This window comes from Ceratotherium simum, chromosome 2 (assembly GCF_057802395.1).
Source record: "Ceratotherium simum simum isolate JZ-2026a chromosome 2, ASM5780239v1, whole genome shotgun sequence".
In the NCBI taxonomy this organism is placed as follows: Eukaryota; Metazoa; Chordata; class Mammalia; order Perissodactyla; family Rhinocerotidae; genus Ceratotherium; species Ceratotherium simum.
The window spans coordinates 92025870-92047800 of NC_141901.1; positions in this window are offsets into that span (position 1 = coordinate 92025870).

Consider the following 21931-nt stretch of genomic DNA (forward strand, 5'->3'; position numbering starts at 1 on the left):
CTTATTGACTGCTACTCTCACCAGCCTTTAAACTGATAACAACGTTTAACGCATGCTCTCATTATTCTCTTCTCCAAATCTCACCTTCTTAATATACTGCCACCTCTCAGTTAATGAGTCAACACTCATCTAGTCACCTAAACTAAACCTTTGGAATCATCTTTCACTCCATGTTTTCTACCATTTTCCACTTTCAATGTCACAAATGAGTCAGATTTTTAAATGCGGCCCCTCCTCTCTGTAAACATGCCTGGAATGTTGGATCATGTTGCCATCTCTTCCTTTGACTTCTTCAATAGCTTTCTGATTGGTGTCCACATAGTCTACCCTGCAAATGTTGTCAACTTCTTCCACCCAACACACATCCACAAAGCCTCAGCATTTTTCCATACTTCTGAAAATGTTTTTCTCTGCCAGGAATGATCTTTACTCCTTTTTTCACTTGGAGAAATCTTAATCATTCATCCTCAAGACAGCTCAAATGTCACTCCCTCTGCAAATCTTTTCCAGCTTTCTCAGGATGTAAGTTACTCTCTTCTTTTGCTCTTAGAGCACTTTCTAGCATTTATTGTGGTAAGTTGTCAAAATTCATTCTGAGGACTTATCATGACCCCAAACTGCTCATCCCTGACCAAGACAGACAATTTCACAATTCTTTACTTTAAAAGTATCCCTAGCCAGCTGACGATTCAAATTTCTTTTTAAATTTCATCAGAAAGAAAAGTCAAAGCACTTTCGTGCTTTACTAGACATTACATGTAGATGACATCTAAATGATGCATCATCTTTCATATAAAATGTCTTCTATATTATTTTCCAAATAACCCGATGGGTTATAATAAACATGACCAGACACCAACTCTGCTTTCTTTAACCATAGAACACCTTGCTATTCTTAGTAAATCTATGGTGCAGAAATGCTATTCTGCTTCAGGTACAAAATGATACATATCAATTTTTAAAAATTCTTTGTCATTTATGCATTACAATTATGCTCTGTAAAGAATAACAAAATGAGTGACAAAGTTGAAAGCACTAACATTACATTTTTAGTCACAAAGATGTAAAATAATGTAAGTCTATGGCGTATCTCTGTGAAATAATAGTCACTCTACTTTTCTGCTTTAATCTGAGAATTGTTGACCATGCTAGAGCAGAATTTGGTAAACATTATCAAATCAATGAGTCTCATATCCTAAAATTATTCACAGCCATTACTAAAATATCTCACAATATTTATACACACACAAAGTTATATATACACACACATAAATAAATATCCTCTAATGACTATGTAGTTTGAAGACACTAAACACACCCAGAATAAAATATATAAAAAGATATAAAATTATTTTACTCATAAAAATATTTTGCCTCTAAAATTACTATTGGTTTGAAAATCTTTTCACTGGAAATATTCTATGTTAGTTGGTTATATATAACTTATACAAAGCAGCATGGTTATAAGTATATTATATTAAGATATCTGAAAAAATGCATTCTAATCCCAATTCTGATACAAACTAATGAATGTCTTAAAGTACTGATGCGTAGTTTTTCATAGGTGAAATAATTAGATCAGAATTGCTCAGATCTTTACCAACAGTAATAGCTTACGATTCTAATTATTTCATAAACACAGCTCTGCTTTATTCAGTTTGGAATCTATAAGGATTTTAGGCAGTTTTCCTTCTGGGTTTTTATGTCACATAACATGCCTAAACACATATACACACATATAGTTTTTATATTTCTGTTCTTTCTCTTTTAAAATTATGCTCAAATCTCCATCAGCATTTAAATCTTAGCATCATTTTCTGAATAATCTGTATTAGCTTAAACAAGATGAAAGTTCATCTTGAAATGTCCTGAGGGTTCTAAGTGGGGATGGATCTGATCATATCTGCATTTGTATCTTGCTGCTTGGTGGGGACCAGTTTGAAGACGGCTGGGAAACCCATTGGGAGGTTCTTGAGGAAGTTTCTGCCAGAAAGGAGGTAGAGAAGAGAGAAGTAAACGTAGTAAAAGATTCAGTAAGTAAACAAATTCGAGTTACAATCAGCAGACTTGGTGATTGCTCACAGTTAGTTAATCTTTAGCTTGCTCCTATACTGAATCTTTAGCTCGGAGGCAGAGAGATTTGGTTTTCACGTCTTCTTCTCTTCATGCATGTCTCTGTTATTTATTTCTATGGCTAATCATTGTCAAATGTCTGCTTCTCAACACCGGCTCCCATCTACCCTGGACTTTGGTGATCTTCACCTTCACTCCTGGTCTCTAGCATCTTTCTTTTGTGCAGGATTCTTTTCTTCTCGTCTTTTCCTTTGGTTTCCTGTTCTTTTCCTGCTCTTACTCATTCCCTGAGGTCTTAGGTTACATGTCACCTCCTCTGTGGAGCTTTCCTGATCATCCTGGATTGAATTAGAGAGTTGCCAGATTTAACAAACAAAAACAAACAGTAAAACAAACAACGACAACAAACAGGATGCCCAGTTAAATTTAAAATTCAGATAAACAATAGATAATAGAGTATATTTCATATAGTATTTGGGACATTTTTATACTAAAAAATTATTTGAAATTCAGATTTAACTGGGCAATTTGTATTTTATCTGGCAAGACGAGATTGGGAGCCCTTGCTAAACGCTCCAACACAGCTCAGTGAACTCAGCACTTTCCACCTGATGTAATTGTTTAAATGGCTCCCTTCCCCACTAACCTGCAGAATAAAATCCAAGTCTGCCTTTCCTCCCTGCATTTCCCCCAGAGCCTGTGCAGTGTCTGGAACATAGTGGACGCTTACTTGATAGTTCTTCTGTAAATTTATGAAAGGATATTTCTAGTCTGCTCTCTTTTAAGGGCTGGTGGTTGTTATGAACTAAACTGTGTCCCCCCAAAATTCATAAGTTGAAGCCCTAACCTCCAGTGTGACTGTATTTGGAGAAAGAGCCTTTATAGAGGTAATTAAAGTTAAATGAGGTCATAAGGGTGGAACCCCAATCCACTAGGACTGGTGACTTTATACGAAGAGGGAGAGACACCAGGGATGTGCACGCTCAGAGAAAAGGCCACGTGAGGACACAGCGAGAAGGCAGCCACCTGCAAGGCAAGGCAGGAGGCCTCAGGAGAAACCACCTCAGCCAGCACCTTGATCTTGGACTTCCAGCCTCCAGAACTGTGAGAAAATTAATTTCTGTTTTTTAAGCAGCCCAGATTGTGGTATTTTGTTATGGGAGCCCAAGCAGACTAATATAGCAATCCATAAATCAATATACTTCTTCCCTTCAATTGAGAAAACTGACCAGTCATACAGCAGAGCCCATAACCTCTCATCTCTTGTTGATTTTCCCCATTGGTTGCTTTCTGTATTACAAGTCTTTTTCTGATGTTGCGCTTATGGGAAACGCTGGGTAGTTATGAAACTAGATTCTGACTAATAGATGACAAGGGCATTTTTTTTTTACTATAAACTTTTCAAGTGAATTCAGTTTTCCAAATGATAGTTCTTTGTATTTTTTTATTATTCTTTTTTATTGAGGTATAATTGACATACAACAATAGTTCTTTGTTTAATAGCATGAACCAGCAACCAGTTTCTCCTCTGGTGATAGACATCTTGAAAATTCAAATACTTAGTCACCATTGGACACAAATTAAACTTGTTTTTGGCAAAATATGACTTTATATCTTCAATAACTAGCTCTTCATTAAAATAAGGGAGATGTAAATTATCTGGCACAGTTAACCAGAAAATTGCCCAGTTAACCGGGAAACAGCCTGCATTTCCTTTGATAATAAAGATGTAAATATCCAGAGCAATTGAAAAAACAATGAACATAAAGGTCTGCAGTCAAATCACTTAACTTTCTAAAAGTATGCTCCCAATTTTAATTCAGCCTTGTGCTCTCCCATGTTCTGTCCACTCCGAGAATGTACGGTTTAAGTCATCCTGTAGCTGCTAAGCAGCCTTGGCGGGAGACAGATGGCCTCAAGCAGCCCTGATCCTTGATGGTTTGGAAGCATTCCTTCTTCTCTATTCCTGAGCTTACAGTGGACCTGCTGGAAGCCCAAGGCTGTCCCCCTCTATGACTAACTCCTTTAACTACCGTGCTTACCCTTATCTCAGCCTGCCTTCTGCTAGCCCCGGCCAGGCCCGGGGAAACTGTATAATTCATATTATGGTATTTGCTGGCTAGTGCCTATTCCTCCACCTTTTCTTTTCCAAGTCAAAAAGGAATAGATGGAAAAAAGCAACTTGATGTTCTTTCTCCCTGGCCTTTATAGCTAAGCTCAACCTAATCTTAACAGTGTTCTTTCCCATCAGCATCATTTCACCTCTGGTTACCATAGTGACCAGCTACTGCTCTCTTGCTTTTAGTCAAGTCTCTCAAACCCTCTTATTGGTCAATACAGGAACTTTGCATTATACCCAGTAACCTAGAAACTGCTCTTTGGGACATAATTATAGTCTGTTTTTCCTCTCTAAGGAATTTCTCATCTTTTGGCCATCTTTTTCTAGGTCCTGTTTGTTTCCAAGCTATTAAGCGTTCTCCAAGAACTTACTCCTGCCTCTCTACCTTTTACTGAGTCTCCAGGGTCCACTTAAGTTTTTTTCTTTTCAAGCTGCCAAGAGTCACATTTGTAATTCCTGATAGTTTATTAAATAAAGCAGTTTAGCTCTTTCTGTGTCTTATTTCTTTCACATAAACTACCCCTGGGGGGCTTTGCCTTTTACAACTAACAGATCCATCAGTGTGTTGTTTTTGAATAAAAATAGCCTTTTTTTCTCTCTCTCTCAAAGGGGTACTATTCAATATTTCTAAGCAACTGGCTCAAACAGCAGCCTACTGATAAACTAACACTTTGCATAATACAACAAACACATAAAGGCAATTTTTAAAAGGTAGGCCTTTGTTTTAAAGAGTTCCAGCTTTCAATTATAATATACTTGATGAACTGACAATAGAAAAAAAAAAAAAAGAAAGAAGTAAAACCTGTTTGAAAAGAATTTTAAAACAATAGGCTTGACACCAGCTCTGGAGTAGGTAAAGCAGAACAATGAGAGGGCAAGAGCATGGCCTATGAAATCAGAAGATCAAGGCTCACACTCCAGCTCTGCCAGGTACTGGCTCCGTCATCCCAACTGCCTTCCCAATAAAACGGGAATATTCTCTTCTCAATAGGACGGAATGAAGTAATCAATGCAAAATTCCTCATCTGAACTCAGGACATTTTCCTTCTGCTATGGTCTCAGCGAGACAAAGATGGCCGTCCTCGAGCAGGTCAGCCCTCCTTTGGCACCCGAAAGAGTTCTCAGAAAGCCCGGACAAGGTATTTTACGCCTGGAATAAAATAAGGCAGTTTCTGCCAAACACAGTCGGATTCTCTATTGGACAAGTGCAGTGTGAGCCCACAATCAAATTCCCTTGGTGACGTTGTGAAATGAATGCAGCAAAAAGCCCCTTCTTCCTTTTACCTCCTGTCTTAAAAAAAACCAGAGAGTCAATTCCAGGCCTAATATTTACTAAAAGAGTCAGCTTCTTAGTCTTTGATCCAAAACTCATGTATAAGACTGTGAGGAGGTTAAGGACATCAGGGCTGATCAAGAGAAAGACACGACCCAAAGACGGCAGTATTTCACAGCTGGCTTTATTGGGTGGCACTTTGACAGGTTTGCAGGACAGTTCTGGGAAGTGCCTCACAGTGGGAGACCTTCCAGACACAGTGGTGTGGGCTTACTACCCAGAATGGGAATAAGGCAAGGGACCTCCATGGGAGAGGGGAACTGGACAAGGGACCTTTGTCTAGGGGATGTTGCTCAGCAACAAGATGGGGAGTCTCCGAGTAGGAGAGCTGCAAAGGGTAGCAGCCATTTTGGGTCTTTTTTAGCTGTAGGGTTTGTCTTATCTCTGTCTAGTATATATTTGGTGCAGTTTTGTGGGGCATGCAAAACAGGCAGGCTCTAAATGGCTAAAAATATGCTTTTTGGGGCTCCACTTAGAGCAGTTGGATGTGGAAGAATTTGAGTTTGGCTCTGGCAGGCTTGAGCTAGCAGTCCTAGCCTGCTGTGAAGAAAAAAACGATATGGGGCCAAGGCACACAGGTCATCTTTAACTCATTTATGTAACAAAGACTCATACTTTCAGAACCTTTGTTTACAACTTCATTTTCTCCAATCAATTCACGGGCTGGTAATAACAAAGGCAATGTAAAGATAATGATGACGATAATAATAACCATGACAGCAACATTGATTAGGTGAAGGCTTGCCACGGATCTCATAACAAGGAGAAGGAGCTGGCAGCTTTATTCCCTTTACACAGATAAGGAGACTAAGTCCCAAAGCAGTGAATGCGTCGAGATTCAAATACACGATGGTTTAACTACAAAATCTGTATTTATCCTTGACACACACTCCCTTTCTATCACGAAAATGGACATCTGTATTAAAATTAACCCAAATTTTCTGCAAGTTTCCAGATAGAAATTTTCATCTTTCATAAGTTCTGTTCCTCTTAAATAGAATCGTTACCTAACTTATTCACAAACACTAATGAGGTATTTTTGAAAATCACCTTTTGATGATCTAAAATGTCTCATTGTCATTCAAATACTACTGGATTATGTTAAAATATGAAGAAAATATTAAGTAATTTTTATTTGTGTAAAATCCTAAAAATAGAAACTAGTAATTATAAATAAGGTTCTTTGTTTCTCTGAAAGAGGTGGAGATACAGCAAAGTGACTTAGCAAATGTTAAAATATTAAACATTATAGAGTTACTGAATAAATTAATAATTGTTTATTCTTAGTGAATCAGTCAGAGAAAGTAATCAAATCTCATGGGAATCTAAAAAGCAAGCTATACAACACTTTTTCTGCAGTGTTTAATCTTGTAAATTTCAAATGTCATCTTTGGAAATAGAAAATTGTGAAATAATTTCAACATATGTCATGGGGACATGCAGAAAAGCAGCAAAATTATTATTTTAAAAATAATGGAGCAATGTTAATGTTACTAGATGCATACATTTTCTCAAGCACCAAATTCTGAGCATTTTTACCACCAAAAGTGAGCTAGACTTACAATTAAATTTCTACTGCTTTCATTGAATTTAAAAACTTCTTTGAAATAAAAATAAATCCATGAGTTCATAGTTCCACACTGATGAGAGAGAGAGGCAAAGAGAGAGAGAGAGATCAAAAAGGGAACTTGAAAGAATGCTAATATAATGTAGAAAAATATACAAATATAATGTAGAATATGCCGATTTTGCAATCCCTAATCGTAATTCAATGAAGGATCATCAATGGATGTTAAAATTATTGGGTAAAAAGTTGTTGGAGTCAGGATTTCATAGACTTTCAAAACTCTCACATTATTTACCAGTTTCAAAGGAGAAAATGTACAATGAGGAGATTTGGCACCACTTCAATTAAGCAGTCAAATTTAGTATCATCAATTGCGTCACAAACTGACATTATATGCCTGCTGATGTAATACAAAGCATACAGTACCAACAATCCAGGAGTCTTGTGCAATGAGGATATGATTTAAAAATGCAGTATCTGGGTTATTTTAAAAGATGATTGGCCAAGACTTTTTAGAAAGTCAACACCATGAAAATGATATGAAACTGAAGGGATATAATGACCAAAATGCATGTACACTGATTGGATTCAAAACAAAACAGCCATAAATGGCATTTGGGTACCACCGGAGAAATTAAGTGTGGACTACATATTGGATGATATTGCGGAATAATTGTAAACTTTACTAGGCCTGATAATTGTGTTGCAGTAATGGAAGACAATTTCCTTATTTCATGAGCTGTAGAGTGAGATATTTAAAGGTGAAGTATCATAACTCACAGATAGAGAGAGAAAGCTGATGTGGCTAATGTTGACAACTGCTGAATCTAGGAAAAGGACAGAAGGGTACTCCTTTTTTTCTATTTTTAATTTTTTCATAGATATGAACATTTCTGAAAATGTGGAAAAGATTTTTATTGTTTTTATGATGTTTCTTTGTATATTGCCATTGGATAAGGAGTCTATTTATCCACACAACTTTCAAAAACTATTTATCAGTCATTTTGCCCACAATGCACTAAAACTGAATTAAACAAAAATCTGCCTCAAGCATAAAAATGAATTACCATCAGGAATAGGAAGTAAAGGAATAATAAGTAGAGTTCAAAACTGTTTTTCAGAAATTTTATTGAACAATAATTTTACCCTGAAAAATCTATCCAGAATTGAATGTGTATAAAGTCATGCATGATTGCTTATAAAAGCAAATTTATAATAACTTAAAATGTAGCCATAGAGAATTGATCAAATAAATACAGAATGTACTCATAATGGAATACTATGAAGTCTTTAAAAATTATGTAGATGAATAATGATAAGATGTTTATATTACCCTACTCTGGTTCATATAGCTCTCATTCATTAAGCGATAATATTAATGTAAAATCCATACATTACTATTTTTTAATTCAAAATTGATATTTAATGAGAGAAAACCTTTGCCATATAATGCTAAGAGCAAAAAAGCTTAACAAATTACATATTCAGAATTATTCCTTTTGGGGGCAGGCCCGGTGGTGTGGTGGTTAAGTTTGTGCTCTCTGCTTCGGTGGCCTTGGTTTGTGGGTTCGGATCCCGGGTGCAGACCTACACACCGCTTACCAAGCCATGCTATGGTGGTGTTCCACAAACAAAATAGAGGAAGATGGGCACAGATGTTAGCTCAGGGACAATCTTCTTCAAATAAAAAGAGGAAGATTGGCAACAGATGTTAGCTCAAGGCCAATCTTCCTCACCAAAAAAAAAAAAAAAGAAGAATTATTCCTTTTTATGTGTGTGAGTGTGTGTGTGTGCATGTGTATAAGTGTGTTTAGATAGAGGTAGCCAAAGCTTAATAGATGTTATCTCTGATGGCTTATGGATGCTTTAAATTTTCTTTATTTTGACTATGTGTATTTTCTAATTTTTCTACAATGGTGTGTTTCTGTTTCACTTTAGTAATAAGATAAAAAATAATATAAAACAAAGTTAAGCAGGATCTAAGATTCTTGATAAATATATGCGACACTCCCAGCCTTAATCCCTGCTATTTATGTCATTTTATGCGAAGCCCCAACTTTTGCAGTATACCTTATTACAAATAAGAGCACCAAACCATCAACTCAAACTCCTATTTATGACCACCTAAAGACTGTGACAGGAGACACTAAGCCTCGCAGAGCTGTTTATGGTAGATCAGTGCAATTAACAACGATAAGAAAGCATAACGGACAATTTCTGAGATGGAAAATTTTTGTTTCTGTAGATGCATAATCTGATAGAGTAAAACTAAATGCCTTTGAACAAAATTACAATTTTAGCAAAGACATTATTTCTCTGCATAAAAACAGGTGCAGTGTTGAGAAATCAGTGGAAGAGGTTTTTAGCACCAGCAAAGAATGGTTTGACAGCTTAAAGAACAGAAAAGTTAAATTCAGAGGAAGCCTGCAAGAATTGATGCGGGAGGCCCCAATTTACAACAATTTTTTCCACTGTTATTCAGATATAAAATTAAAGATAAATTGGGAATCACTTGTACCTAAGATAGATGAATCAGGTACTCAGTTAATGCAAATAAGGAAATATGAGTGGAAAATAACAAATAATCGAATCATGTTATTAACCTTGTTTTCTGGATGACAAACAAAATTACTTCACCGACTTAATTTTCACACTCCCTTCTCTGTCCCTGGGTGAATAATGTGCCCTCTCATAGAATCTGAAGAAAGGTCTGTTCACAGAGAAGTGGAACAAGGACCAATTATAAGCTTAATTGCATGTCTAACAGGGAATATCAAGTATCATCAGGAATCTTGCCAGAATTCCACTAAAGGGCTTTGGAGTAAGTCAGGAGATCTGAATTCTAGTCCCAGTTCTGTCATTAAGTAGCTACATGATCTGAGTCAAATCACCCTTTTTTTGGTATGTGTGTCCTCATCTATAAAGAGAGTACATTGGTCCCCATTTCTATGATTCTCTAACTTTACTATGTCTTGAATAGATAAGAAAATACATGCTCCATGTATTTTTCCTTTGTCTTTTCTACCAAAACCCATCTAGATCTCTTCCTACACTGGGATCTCCCTTAGGAATTAGGTATTCCTTTCACGTTTAGCTGGCACAGAGCCTCTGATTAACACCCGAGCCATTGATTAACTCCCACTTTCTCAGGAATGTATAGAGGCCCTATTAACCATAAAAGGCTTTATACCTAAGGTGTTAAAGTGGTTTCTCCATTGACGGAGATTTTGGCAAATGTATATGTTCAAAGGAGCATGTTGGTTACACTCCAGTCTTCATTCACATCTAATTTTTTGGTTCAATGGAAATAAAGTATATTTTTTAATAAAAAGGAGATAGAGCCAACACTTCATTCATTTTGTCAAAATATTGCAAGTACATATTAAGCCCAACTGAGCACTGCAGAAATTCTCTCTACTTCAATAGAAGGACTCCATTATTACATTTACTTTAATCTAATTTTTGTCTAGATTTTTGTCCCTGTTTGTCAGCATGAAACTATCTTTATGTCATTCCCTTACAACAGAATGGTAATACATAGAACTTTAAAATAATTACTGTTTTACAGTTCCTAAATTTGGACAACATATTTAGATTCTTTATTTCTAAGCTTTTAGCTGTATTTTTTTTAATTGACTGGAATTTTTGGAATTTATCAGTGATTGAATATTTTAGTGATAGTTGTATGCATCTTCTTTTGGACAATTAGTTACATATATGTTTCTTATTTTTTGTTAGACTGTATAACAGTGTCCAATTTTTTAAAACTATAAAAACTTTAAAAAAATATATCTGCCAGAGTGTTCAATGTTTCTTCATTTAAAAAAAATGCCTCTTTTTCTTGAAGTTATGTTGCAGACTTTTTAAAAGAAAGTCAGTATTTTTAAAATTAGTTATTATTACTACTAAAATGGCATTATTTTTGCAATGTGTAACACATTTTTATTGAGAGACTTTTTTCTATTTTATTTCATTTTCAAGGCATTAAATGGTTTGAAGAATAGTTTCATAGTTTGTATGAAGGAAATCAAGTAAAATACTTTGTCTAGTGTTTTTAAATAAATTAATAACTAATTAGCAATAAAAATGTCATTTTTTTCCTATCAAGTGAGAAAATTTAGGGACCATATAGAGGATATTTTCACTTTTACCTGGAAATACCGAATAACTTCTTGCTGATAATAAGCAAGATCTTTTAATGGCATCACTCCTATTTCATAAGTGTTTATAAACTGCTCAGAACATCTGATGTCATACTCTTGTCCTCAGAACTCATCAGTGGAGAACCCTTGATAGATTTGCTAACATTCACAGATGGAGACCATTTTCAATAAGTTTAGCATTGAACATTTTGTTCTAGATAAGGGTTTTCCAATTTGTTATTTGACAGCAAAGTGAACACCTTTCAAAATTACAATCCAAGCAAAAATCTACCTTGGAAAGGGGAGTCTAAATGCTTTGTCTTATCTCTTTTTTCAGAGGGTTAAGTTAGGTGAAGTTTATTTTCTGTCAGCATCCTGTGAATGAGACTTATTTTCTTGTGCTGCTTCCACATTTTGGTAAAATAGTGAATTTATAGAATTGCCAATATCTAGCTTATAAGTATACCCCTTAGCAATTTGTTCCTTTCCCTTAGGCATAGCTGCAAGACTGTAAGTCAAAGTTCACTTATTTCACTTGCCAAATTGGTAATAATATTAATAATATTAATGGAGCTGCAGGCTCCTTGACTACAAATACAAGTTGTGGGGTTTTTTTCCCTAGCAGAAAAAGTTGATCTGCTCCCTTAAAATGAAAGGAAATGTAATTAATTTTCACATTTCCTTGGCTAATGATCACGGAAGGAGCTGAAATTTGGAGTCCAGTGTTCTCTTTCCAATTCTCCTACTCTCTACCATGGCAGATATTCTGATGGAGCAGTAACTACCCAATCTGTCTTGTTCACAAGGAGAGCCCTGCACAGCAGGTGAAGCCAATGAACTGCAGGACGGCTTTATCCTTCTTTCCCTTGCTGCATATTTTCTGGCTTTTAATGTAGCTTCATTCCTTGTTCAATGCATTCTCCAGGCAATTTGACAGATGGGACTGAATTTTTGTGTGTGTGTGTGTTTATATGGTATTTTCAAAGCAAGAACAAATCTGCCTTTTTAAAACAGTCTCTAGTTAGAACTCCATAAAGCTGTACATGATTCTGTGTTTTTTTTTTTTTGCGGAGGGGGGGTTGTTTTTTGGCTAAATGGTGATTTTATATATTAGAACTTCACAGTTTCCCAAAAAAACATGCCAATACATCTTAAATATTAAGCTATTCTATTGATATTTTAAAAAGACAAATAAAAATATTGTCCTATATATTCTGAAAAAAGTAACAGAACTGCCAGTAAATACACATCCCAGGTGACTGCTAGAGACAGCTGAGATTGCATTAAGCACCTACAGGGAACGTGAGGATGCAGGGTAACAAAAGGGGTTGACATACTATAAGAGCATGTCGATTCAAGTTCCTCCTGGGAACTATTTTTACACTATCCTTACACTCAGAGCTGCCAGAAATTAATAATCACCAAAATGATTAACAGCTTTTATTTAAGCTTTTTCTACATTCATGAGCATGCAATTATGACAAAATTTCATATTTATAATTGTACAGTCTGTTTATTTAGTGTCTTCTTCTAAGGAAATGTAAAGCCCCACATGAAATATGTAAAACCAGGCTCTTCAGTGCAGTCAGAGCCTTGCAGTGATCCATCAAGTCTTGGTTTGTAATTTCTAAATTCCTTAACTCAGAGCTCCCATGGAAAGCCTCTTTTCTAATGGTAACTGATCTAGGAAAAGCAATTCTGTAAAGTATGGTGATTTTTCACATACACACATTAATGGGGGTGGCTACAGGAATCCACTTAGGCTCACATCTGCCCCATGGTACAAGAGAGGCTAAAAGGAACAGTTGATGCAGAACAGTGAAGGAAAAGAGAGCTACTTAATTGGAGGCCATATAGTAAATGAAGCATCTATCTAAGAAGAAAATCTGGCAGTAAAGGACTTGGTTGGCAAGAAGATGGCAGTGGGAAGAATTCGGAGGGGAGGATTAGTGGTTGCAATAATAAAATCCCTTACAACAAAGTATTTAAAATAGTGTTCAAGCTCTCAGCATTCATTTTTTTCCACTCTCTCCTGGAAGGCTCTGAGGCACTGCCCAATCTAGATCCCCTTGTAGGATGGAACCATTCATTCTTCCAGATGTTGGAAGGCTGTCTGCTACTGGCTCACATGAGCGTTCCTCTCTGGGCACTGCCTTTTATTGAAGGGAATTATCTTCCTCAGCTTACACTCCTCCAAAGACTGGTTGATGCTAGTTTAAAAGTTCAGTTACCTTGCTTCACTTTGGCCTATTTTTGAAGGGCTCTCCCAGCTCCCGTGCTATCTATCTGCAGGCCCTATTGAAGCTTCCAGTGCAGCCTCGTCGTAGTTTAATTTTTAGAGAGAGTCTAATTTCTCTCTCTACCCAACAGTCCCCAGTAGTCCTTATCTTTATCTCAGGGCCTGTTTCCAAGAAACTCAACCACAGACACACACAATTCCTTAACCTACACTTTACAAAGTTCTCTCACAGGTCCTCTACAGTATCCTAAACACCAAATTCCCCAAACCCTTAGATTTCTTCGCAGCGTTTATTTAACTCTGTTGACCATTTTTGCCTTAGGACTCTTACTTCTTTTGGTACATGAACTCACTTTACCCCAATCCTCTTCCTATCACTCCAATTGTTTTTTGGTTTTGTTTTTTTTAACCCAAGTTTTGCTCTCAGGTCTCTTTTTACCTTGCTTGGTACTTTTCCTTGAGATATCTCATTTACATCCTTGGGTTTAGTTCTCATCTTCATGGTAAAACCTCCTGAATCCACATCTTTAGCTCAGATCACCATCCTAAGTTTCGAAAATCCACTTGGTATTGTTTCTTGGCTATTCCACGGCTGCTCCTGCTACCATTTTCCCCACCTCCCACCATGATCCCCACCAATCTACCCTTTATCCTACGGCCCAAGGTGCCACCAGAGCATCCATATGGATTGCTATTGTCATTGTTCCATTGTTGTTGCTTTAAGAAGTTGTTCCATTTCTATTTCATAAACCTATAACTCTACAGAGTTTTACAATGGTGATAAAATTTTATGATGTTCCCTCCATCCAATTTCTCTCATGCAAACTCTTTCTTCTTGGCAATACAGTAGAAAGAGAACGGTCCTTCGAGTTGTATAGAAATAGATTGTAATACTGATTTTCCCTTTAGTAACTGTGGTAACCGCAGAAAACTCACTTAACTAACTTCTCTGCAGCTTAGTTTCTCATCTCTCTTATAGAGATGTCATAAGGGCTAAGTGAGAAAATATGTGTATAAATGTACTTGGACTACATAAAAGTTACTCAATAAATGTCAATTTCCCTCCCTTCTGCCCTTCCTTTCCTCTCCAGGTTTATGGTTCCAGCTATGGTTTAAACAACTAAACTCAGTTGCTAAATTCCAGCTAGAAAGTGCTCAACAAGATCACAGGTAGGAACTGGGCTCTTTGTTCAGTCCAGGAAATTTAAGAATAAAGTCAGACAGACATGGCAGCATCGGGAACTCATTCACATGGCATCAGAACATCTCATGGCTTGGAAGCCAGGTTGCTGGCTCATGCAGAGATCCCCAAAGCAGCACAGGTCTGGCCAGGAGCCTGGAGTGTGCAGCTGGCAATAGTCTCTCTGCCCATCATGGCCTTGAGAGTCAAATACGGTTTGTGTCAACTTTTCTGTCTACCTCTAGCTTCCCTCTCATATGATCACTACTTTGTGGCTCACCCAGCCTTCAATGACTTTCTTTCCTCTTAAAATATTCATAACCTTTAGACACCTAAGTTGCATATTGGCATTACAGGATCTGAAGAATTGTGTCATCAATTTCAAATTTTAGATTTTGAATTTCTGTGCATATAGATGTCACCTGTAACATGTAATTATTGGTTATTGATTGAGGTTATTTTTCATGGACAATATTGTATTATTTTTATTTCTCTCCAACTATCTGGCAAAGACAATGGTTGATACACTTCCAGTAGGCTATGCACTTTGAGGTGTTTAGGGTTAGTTTTTTGTTTTGTTTTGTTAGTAGTAGTATAGGCTTATCACACTTTAAGGAAGCCAAATAAATCAAATTAATAGATAATTATTTGTAATAACAATCGAAGAGCATTTATTCAAAAAGTAGCATTGTACATTAAAATGATTTTATTTACAAAAATTCAATAACCACATAATTGTGCAATTTTTGTGGGTCTCTCTATCATTCACAAGTACAGGCCTCCATGACTTCTCATCTCAAAAGAGAGATGGCCTCCTGACTGATTTTGACATGTCTTGTGTCTCTCTATTCCAATCCACTTCTCAGATGGTTGTCAGGATTCATCTTTCCAATTCATAGCTCTAAACTCTCACTCCTCTGCCCGAAACATACACACTCAAAGGGTGTGGATTTCATCTGTTTTATTTACTTCTGTAACTCCAGCACCTAGAACAGGGTTCAGCATATAGTGGATGCTCAGTAAATATTGAATAACTAAATCCTAGTGTAAAAATAGCATAAATTTTTCCTTTTTGGTATAGTTTTCCAATTTTATATTCTACTTTACAAACTATAAATGAAACCATTTTTTCAAAAGAGTTTAGAATAGGTTAAGTTCTGAATGTAAATTCTGCTCTAAATATACTTTCTTTTGAAATAAACCTGTCTGATTTGACTTGTATGTCTTGATTCTTAAAGAACTATTATAAGTCATGTTTATTACATGCTTACTATGCGCTATGTGTGCTGTTGCTTCTTATTCCAATCTATTTGTCGTGCTGTTCTCACATTTACATTTCACATGAAGAGCTCAAAACACCTCATTTATGAAGGCCTGGGTTTTGTCATCTTTGTTTGCTGCTTTATTCACAACACCTAGACAATCGTACAAGGCAAATACAATTACCCGCATTTTACAGGTGAGGAAATAGAGGCAATGAAAGGTTAAGGCACATGCTCAATTTTATATAGTCTTAAATGGTAGTGCTGGACTTTTAGCTAGATGACTCAACTCCAGAACATGCATTTAAACCACTAGACTCTCTTGCTTCCATGACTTATATATCTTTGTTACCCTTCATGCCTATCCAACACTGTCACTTGTAGAAATAGGAGTGGCTAGATGTCATGAGAGCTGAATGGTAATAAAAGTAAAAGTTTTCATTTGCAAATACTCTTGCTAATAATTTGTGGTAACTATCCAGTAAAACACAGAGGTAAGAAAGAAATAGCCCAAGAGGATGTCTGGCAACTTATTTAGTCTCAGAAAAATAAAAAACACTGAGATTCTTCTCCCTTTGGCATTTTGTGACACTTTTTCTCTTAATCCAACAAGTCGCAGATGAGTTTGCTATCGCCTGTTTATTGACATCTCTTATCTAGGAAATAACATTTTCAAGAGATGCACAAAAGTATGAAATCATCTTTGCATTCCACGTTAAATACAAAATGTTCTATAATTATAAAAACTGACTCTTTCATGATCACAGGTGAATTATGATTAAAATAATGAAATAATTTTAGAAGACAGACTTCATGTCATTATAATCTATAAGAACTACCCAACTGCTTCCATAAAATTAAGTTCCAATATAAATTATATATAGAAGAATTGTAGCAAAAACTAGTTAATTCCATTACAAAAAGAAAACATGTATTTTGTCTCAGATAACTAAAAAAAAAAAAAAAAAAAAAAACCCTAACAAACAAAGTCAAATTTTAGCTGGGGAAAATATTTGCAATGCATTTGAAAGAAAAAAAAAATGGCTGGTATGCATAACATACAAACAGCAGTTACAAAGTGATAAGAAAAAGCCAACACAATAAAAAGGTAGGCAAAAAATATCAATACACAATTTACAGAAGAGCATATGATTAATATACACATGAAACAACACTGAATCTCTCGTAGTCAGAAAAATGCAACTTGAGGTAATTCAGATATTACTTTATATTCAGCAGGATGAGAAAAATAAGTAAAGAATGATTACAACTTACTTCTGGGTGGCAATGTGGGGAAAGGATATTTACGTATATAATTCTGTGGCAATCTAAACCATCACAGCTTTAGAATATAATATCTACCTATTAAGTTTAGAAAGTCATATGCACCACATTATGGATAATGGTAAAAATTGGAACAAGCTCTATGCAGGGCAATTTTACAAATTCTACCAAAATTACAAAAAAGTGTACCATTGTATATATCAATTCCATTTCTCCTATGATATGCTTCATAGATGCAAAAACAATCTATGTATATGGTTACTTAAGGCAGCACTGTTTGTGACAGCAAAAGAGTGGAAGCGATATAAATCCACACAATGTGCTATTAAAGAATTGTAAAAAATGAAAATAAAATAAGAAAGTTCTTTACAAACAGATATAAAATTATCTCCAATATTTTCCATTAAGTGGGAAAAGAAAGGTACTGACCAGTGTCTAAATATGCTACGATCTACAGAAAAGGAGAAAAAAAAAATAAGTGTGTGTATATAGGCTCACATATTGGAAGACTATCTCTGGAAATTTATACAATATGATAATACCAGTTACCTCCCCCTAGAGAAGGAAATTGGTTGGCTGGGGATAGAGTTGCAAGAGATTTTTTTCAGTTTATATCATTTGGAAGCTTTGCTTTTCGAACTATACAACATATTATCTGTTAACATTAATGATTTTTTTAGTACAACAATGTTAATGTACTTAATCCCACTGAACTGTATACTTAAAATGGTAAATTGTATGTTATGCATATTTTATCACAATAAAATGATTTTAAAACAGTACATATATATTTTAAAAGTGTATTTATGCCCCAGCAAGCCAGTACCTGGTTATATATCCCTTTGGAACAAAAGTAAATGAATAAGGATATATTCAAGTTAGCTCATATATCACTATATTAGGTGTCAAAAAATTGGAAATAGAGCAGATTGTCTCTAAGTAGGGGATTTTTTAATAAAACATATTCAGATATCATAGAATCTAATGCAGCTGTTAAAAAGAATACATTACAAATGGATAAATAAAGTGTGGTATGTCAATACCATGGAATATTATTCAGTGTTAGGAAAAATAAGCTATTAAGCCATAAAAGACATGGAGGAAACTTAAATGCATATTACTAAGTGAAAGAAGCCAATCTGAAAAGGCTACATACAGTTTAATTCCAATTATATGACATTCTAGAAAAGGCAAAATTATAGAGATAGTAGAAAGATCAGTGGTTGCCAGGGGTTAGGGGACATGGAGGATAGAGGATTTTTAGGGTAGTGAAACTATTCTGTATGATACTATAATGATGGATGTCATCACACATCTGTTTAAATCTATAGAATATACACCAAGAGTGAACCCTAATGTAAACTATGGACTTTGGATGATAGTGATGTGTCAATGTAGGTCATTGATTGTAAGAAATGTACCATTCTGGTGAGGGATGTTGATAGTGGGGAAGGTTATGCATATGTGGGGTCAAGCGGTATATGGGATTTCTCTGTACTTTCTGCTCAATTTTGCTATGAACCTAAAACTTCTCTAAAAAGTCATGCCTATTTTAAAAAGAATTCTAAGAGCAAAAAAACAAAAAAAAGAAAAAAGGAAAACTACATTACTTTATACTAATTGACACAAAAGTTTCCTTCATACACAAAAACAATGCGCTAAAAACTGGTTTTTCTCAGCACCAATGCTCCTAAAGAGAGAAACCGGAAGAGCCACATAAATTCAAACATCTGCTTTAACGCATCAAAGAGCTGAGGAAGCTACAAAGCTAGTTGGGCTAAGTTTTCAGACTGGGAAGAACCAAAGAGAGGAGACTTGAGCATCAGAAGCTCCATTTCTAGAGGCACTTGCCAATTCAATGACAGAAAATAGAGTTTGAGAATCTGGGTTTGGTTTGATCAGAGGGCCACAACCAAGGAAAGACAAATCATAGCTTTGGGCAGTCTTCTGAGCCAAAAGTGAAACCTGGAGAACTGAGGAAACTTAAATGTGCAGTTTATCTCTCCTTTGAGTCATTTGCTGTATTTTGCTGCTTCATGACACTGAAAACTAGAGTTTTAGCTAAAACTTTCTGAAACGCAGGGCAGAAAGTCCTGCCTTACTGACAGAGATTCATGAGGGGGAAGGATCATGGTAAACACACCAAAATTTCAGTTGAAAATCTTAGAGGGCTACACTTTAGAAACAGGGGACAACCAGAGACAGACTGAGGCACCCAGCCTCTATTCATCTCAGTCACTGAAAAAATGAGGTGGAACAGTTGTTCTTCTTTATTTACCTAGATATTATTACCCTGAGACTCTAAAATTTTGTATACTCAATGTCTGGCATTCAATAAAAAATTACTTAAAGAGACAGGTTCATAATGACAAAATATAAGAGAATCAGCAGACACTAAAAATAGATGCAAAGGTGATCAAGCTATTCAGTTATCAAACAAGGACTTTAGAATAACTCTGATTGATATGCTCAAAAAATAGTGGAAAAGATAGACAAAATAGATCAGATGAAAATAAACAGAATCTCACCAGATAGAATATCTAAAAAAGGATCAAATAGATATTCTATAATTGAAAAATATAGTATCTGAAATTCAGAACTCAATAAATGAATTCAAAATAATATTAAAAATTGAGCTAGTGAAGTGGAAAACAGATCAATAGAGAACATTCAATTAAAATAAGAGAGAAAAAGAATATGAAATAGGAATAGAGTAAAAGAGAAATGTGGGGCACAGTGAAAACATCTAACATATACGTAGTTGAGGTCCCAGAGAGAAGAGAGAAAGAATGGGACTGAAACAGTACTTGCAAAGATGATGGCTAAGAATGTTCCAAAACTGATGAAAAGCTTTAACCCAGAAATTCAAGAAAATTTGCAAACTCCAAGCAAAATGACTGGAAAGAAAACCACACCAAGGTGTATTATAATCAAAGTGCTTAAAATAAAAAAAAATAAAGAGACAATATTAAAGGGCATGTAAACAACAACAACAAAAAACTCAATTAGAAAATAGGCAAAGGACTTGAATAGACATTTCTCCAAAGAAGATATACAAAGGGCAAGAAGCACAGGAAAAGATGCTCAACATCACTAATCATTAGGGAAATGCAAATCAAAACCACAATGAGACACCATCTTATATCCATTAGGATAGTTACTATCAAAAAACAACAACAACAAAATACACAAAATAATGAGTGTTGGTTACAATGTGAAACAATTGGCTCACTTGTGAACCATTAGTGGGAATGTAAAATGGTGCAGCCACTATGGAAAACAGTATGACAATTCCTCAGAAAACTAAAAACAATTATCATATGATTCAGCAATTCCACTTCTGGATATATATCCAAAAGAACTGACAGCAGGGATTTGAAGAGATATTTGTACATCCAGTTCATAGCAGCATTATTCACAATAGCCAAAAGGTGGAAGCAACTCAAGTATCCTTCGACAGATGAATGGTTAAACAATACTGGTATACACATAAAATGCAATATTGTTCCACCTTAAAAAGAAGGAAATTCTGACACATGCTACAACATGGATGAACCTTCAGGACATTATGCTAAGTGAAATAAGCCAGTCACGAAAGGACAAATACTGTGTGATTCCACTTATATGAAGTCCCTAGAGTAGTCAAATTCATAGAGACAGAAAGTAGAATGGTGGATGCCAGGGGCTGGGGGAAAGGAGAATGGGGTAATATTGTTTAATGGGTACAGAGTTTCAGTTTTGCAAGATGAAAAGAGATATGGAGATTGAGAGTGGTGATGATTGCACAAAAATGTAAATGTACTTAATGTCACCGAATTGTACACTTAAAGAAGGTAAAGGGGGTAAATTTTATGATATGTGTATTTTACCATAATTAAAAAACAATTTTAAAAAGATTTTATGGGGCTGGCCCCGTGGTGTAGTGGTTAAGTTTGGCGTGCTCCACTTAGGCGGCCCAGGGTTCATGGGTTCAGACCCCGGGTGCGGACCTACACCACTCGTCAGCCATGCTGGGTTTGACATACAAAGTGGAGGAGGATTGGCACAGATGTTAGCTCAGGGCTAATCTTCCTCAAGCAAAAACAGGGGAAGATTGGCACAGATGTTAGCTCAGGGCAAATCTTCCTGGCCAAGAAAAAAAAAGATTTTAAAAATCATTTAAACAATGAAACAAATAAACATCAAAGGAGCACCACTAAGACTGATGACTTTCTTCCCAACAGCAAGAATGGAAGCTACAGTGCAATGGAATGACATCTTTGAAGTGCTGAAAAAAATTCTATACCCAGTAAAAACAATATTCAGAAACAAAGATGAAATAAAGACATTTTGGAGAAATAAAAACGGAAAAAATTTATTTCCAGCACACTGGCACTAAAAGATACTTAAGAGAGTCCTTCAGACATAAGGAAAATATTTCCAAATGGAAACACAGATATGCAGGAAGAAATGAAAGACAGCAGAAAGGGTAAATATGCAAGTGAATAGAAATGAATACTGACTGTACAACACAATACTAGAAATGTCTTGAATGGGAGTTAAGATATCTGTAGAAAAATGCATCACAATAATAATGGCAAAAAAACAGAGTGGAAGTCTTCGAAGATTCTATCAATATCAGGGGATTGTCAAAAGTAACTACTTGCGTTAAACTGTAATAAATCAAGGATGAATGTTGAAATCTCTAGAGTAACTACTATAAGATCAGTAAAAGAACGTATAACTAATAAAT